The sequence below is a fragment of the Chiloscyllium plagiosum genome, chromosome 31 (genome assembly GCF_004010195.1).
Source record: "Chiloscyllium plagiosum isolate BGI_BamShark_2017 chromosome 31, ASM401019v2, whole genome shotgun sequence".
Taxonomy (NCBI): Eukaryota; Metazoa; Chordata; class Chondrichthyes; order Orectolobiformes; family Hemiscylliidae; genus Chiloscyllium; species Chiloscyllium plagiosum.
Window position 1 is genome coordinate 33,489,782 of NC_057740.1, and position 4,425 is coordinate 33,494,206.

Sequence of the window (4,425 nt, forward strand, 5' to 3'; positions counted from 1 at the left end):
GGGTCTCCCGCTCTTCACGTCAGAGCGTCTCCATGGTAACCTGCCATCCGGGGCCCTCCGAGTGGCGGGACGGGACTGTGCCGTCCGCCGGGACTTGTAGTTTCCCTTTCTTGCAGCCGCCATTCTTGGACTTCCATTACGGGAAGGAGGAGGAAAATGAAACGTCAAATTCGTCGGCGTTGCGTGTTTTGCCTTTTTTTTACCCCTTTTTTCTATTGAAATTTGAATTCGGGTCAACTTAAGTAGGCGACGCCCGATTCGCGTACTGCAAACCATCCCCAACAACGACGAACAACAAAAAAAACCCCAGAGAACTGCGGATGCTAGAAATCAGAAAAAAAAAACAAATTGCGGGGGAAAACTCAGCAGGCAGCCTTCCTCTCCTTAGATCCTGCCAGAGCCGCTGAGGTTTCCTCGTAATGTGTATTTCAGTTCCCTACAACGACGAAGGCAGACTTGCATTTATGTAGCGCCTTCTGCAGTCACTGTTCGCTTGGAAGCGTTTATTTCACCCGGCGAGCAGTGTAGTTGCACAGAGACTGCTGTCAGGTACGAAACCTAATAGTCCGACAAGCAACGAAGAAAATAAAAGTTTCATTTGCTTAGCACGTTATGCAACCACTGCGTTTTCAAAAGACTTTATGGAGTCATAAGAGTTTTATTGCACTGAAAATTGACCTTGAGCTCATTTCGACCGGAACAGTAAACAAACGCATGTTTTCATTCCATTTCCTAGTTGATCCATAGTCTTGTACGCTATGGCGCTTCAAGTACACATTTAAGGCCTCTTAAACGTCTGGAGAGCTCCCACATCCACCACCCATTTTAGTCAGTGAATTCCTGATTACCCACCATTCTGACTGAAAACGTTTTCCCTATGGACTTCCACTCCTTAAAAATGTATCATCTGGTAACAACCCCTTACTAACGAAGTATTCTTCAAACTCCTTCACCTAATTTAGGAAATATGACAATCTATTTGCACACACCCAAGCATGTTAGATTAGATTACTCACAGTGTGGAAACAGGCCCTTCGGCCCAACAAGTCCACACCGACCCTCCGAAGAGCAACCCACCCAGACCCATTCCCCTACATCTTAACACTACAGGCAATTTAGCATAGCCAATTCACCTGACCTGCACATTTTTGGACTGTGGGAGGAAACCGGAGCACCTGGAGGAAACCCACGCAGACATGGGGAGAATGTGCAAACTCCACACAGACAGTTGCCTGAGTGAAATTTCTGTACTCTGGTCGTTATCTTTTTTGGCAAAGCTGAGTTATCAAGTTGGGAAACATTCGCTTCTGCCTTTATTGGAATGGAAAATCAGGCTGGATTTGTACCTGGAAGCTGATGTGCTAAGAATTTGCTTTGGTAGCAAGCTGAAAATTACCCAGTGTGGTAGTTGAAATGCGTTAAAGCTCAGATTGGTGGCACAACATATAAACATGTGCAGTCACACACACACCATAGGTGCTGGGGCAAAAATAAGCACTACCTCACTTAGGTGGTAGTGTGGGGGTTAAATAAAAAAAAAGGAAAAAAAAAAGAAAAAATAAACGTGCAGTACATAACCACAGCTAAAAGAAAGAAACAGCATTTTTCAAAATTTTAATATTCCAAGTTGTCTTTAGAACCAATGAAGTGTAGTCACTCTAATATGGGAATCGGGGAGACACACTAAGCTCCCACAAACCGCAAATGATATGAATGTTTGATATTGACTGACATTACCAAAGAGGATTACCCTGTTTATGTTCAAATTCATGCCATGGGATCTTTACTTCCAGCAGAAAGTGAGGATTGCAGATGCTGGAGATCAGAGCTGAAAAATGTGTTGCTGGAAGAAGGGCTTATGCCCGAAACGTCGATTCTCCTGCTCCTTTGATGCTGCCTGACCTGCTGCGCTTTTCCAGCAACACATTTTTCAGATCTTTACTTCCAGCAGAGAGGGTAAACAGGACTAGGGTTTTATATCTGTTCCAGAAGCTGCCACAAAAGTTTGCAGTCCAATCTGGACTTCCAGTCTAATGACTTTAATTATCATTTTCCGTTTTTACTTAGAGTCATAGAGATGTACCGCATGGAAACAGTCCCTTCGGTCCAACCCGTCCATGCCGACCAGATATCCCAACCCAATCTAGTCTCACCTGCCAGCACCGCTCCTTGTTGAATCTTTATTTTGATCCTGATTAGCTATTAAATAACTCAGGTGGCTATTCAGGCCATGGTACTTCCATTAATTAACCTTTGCTTTTTATTCCCCTTTTGAAATTTTCTATTGAATTTGTTCATAAATTCATATGATATAGGAGCATAATTAGGCCATTTGGCCCATCGAGTCTGCTCCACCTTTCGATCATAGCTGATATGCTCCTCACCTTCATTTTCTTGCCTCCTCTTCATATCCTCTTCATTTTGTGCTAGTTTTCTTTCATAATTTACCTTAGCTCTTTTTATTAAAAATTTTTGTTTAAAATCACATAACACCAGGTTATCGTCCAACAGGTTTATTTGATGTTGTGACTTTTAAGTTTGTCCACCCCAGTCCAATGCTGACAACGCCACATCATATTAATTTTTTATCCCTTTGTTTATGTTTGAAAGTTGCCCAATCTTCCAGCCTGCTACTGGTCTTTGCAATACGGTATACCTTAGTTTTTGACTTTATTCTTATCCTCGACCTCCTTGTTTAGCCATGGATGTTTTTTACTCCATTTACCATCTTTCTTTCTCACTGGGATATATTTTAGTAGTGAGGAATTGAGTAGCTCCTTAAACATCTGCCACTATTCATCCACTGTCTTACCATTTGCTTCCAGTTCCTTTTCAGGCAGCGTATTTCTGACCACTGGGTAGGGAGAATTATCCCAACTAGTTTTAGAAATTCTATCCTTGAAACTCTCTAACCTCCCATTTTTCCTTCAGGTGCTCCTTAAACCTATGTATTTACAAAATGTTTGGTCATCCGTCCTGTTATGTGATTACAAGTAAAATTTTGTTTGATAATGTCTTTGTGGAGCACTGAGAGGATGTTCTTTATGACAAGTACAGTAGCCTCCAATGAATGAGACCCATTAAAGGTGTAGGATAAATGCATTTTGTTTTTATCCATTTGGTTTAGACTCCAGGATAATGCAGCATATTTGACTGAATAAAGATAAGGCTACTAACGGAAGACCGTTTTAGGACTATTATCAGGAAGTGTTTTGTGTGATGGACCTGGACCCATTTGGAGCAAACTCAAACCCATTACAAACCATTGCAGCTAGGAAAGATTTGAAAGTCTGAGGCCCGGGAACAAGTGTGTGCTAGACCATTCCTGATGAAGGGCTTTTGCCTGAAACATTGATTTTCCTGCTCCCTGGATGCTGCCTGATATGCTGTGCTTTTCCAGCACCACACTCTTGACTCTGATCAACAGCACCACTTTCACCTTGTAAATCCAGCCTGGAGAGAGCCTTCCAGAGTACATGGCTGCTATTGAAGAGAGAGCGCAATTTCATGAAAGAACAGTCAGTGCTGGAAGTGAAGACATTGAACATTCAATGAACCTATTTATTTTGCAGAAATTCAAGGAAAAACATGGAGGAAAGGAGCTGAGAGAGTGAGTTAAAAGACACAAATTTGCAAGTGCTTCAGATGATTTCAAGACTGTTTCTACAAAGACTGTGACTATGAAATTAGAAAATAAATTTTCCTATGTTATTGGACAAATTAGAGATTAATTGTCTTTTTTAGAATGCCTATATTAAGACATATTAGATTGTACTTTGCCTTTTTTGTGCTTCAATCACAGTGGCATATAAGGTAGGAGCAAATTACTACAGATGCTGGAATCTGTACTGAAAACAACAAATGCTGGAGATCACAGCGGGTCAGGCAACATCCAGGGAGAGAGCAAACTAACATTTCAAGTCTAGATGACTTCATCAAAGCTGACATGAAGTGTGGAGGGGACAGCATTTATGCTATAGTTTGTAGAGGGGGTAGTGGGTGTAGGGTGCCAATGTAAGGGACGTTGAAAATCTGATCCATCAATGCTTAAGCTAGTAATGTTTATTCTTATATTAAATGTAGTACACATTTGTTTGGAAGATTGACCCCCTGAGTAATCGGATGGTGAATTTAAAATGGATTCTGTAGAACTGAATATTATTTAATTTCCCTCTCTGCCAAAGAGACCATTAGGGAGAGTCAATTGCACAGTGACGCACAAATCAAGGTGCCAAGGATTAAGGACATGGCTTTTGAGACAGCAGCAGTAACTGTATCAACTTTGCATGTGATGAGAAAGAAGAGGACACTTGAGGCCACAGTTAGTAAGATATAGAGTCATAGAGATGTACAGCATGGAAACAGACCCTTTGGTCCAACTCGTCCATGCCAACCTGATATCCTAAACTAATCTAGTCCTATTTG

General features: G+C 41.5%; 1 long non-coding RNA gene across 1 annotated transcript; it reads left to right on the forward strand.

The window, feature by feature from the left end:
- The first annotated feature begins 172 nt into the window (after positions 1-172).
- Positions 173-3,720, forward strand: LOC122565397. Its single transcript, XR_006316153.1, has 2 exons — positions 173-549; positions 3,128-3,720. It is a non-coding gene; the product is annotated as an uncharacterized LOC122565397 (long non-coding RNA).
- Positions 3,721-4,425: the final 705 nt, after the last annotated feature.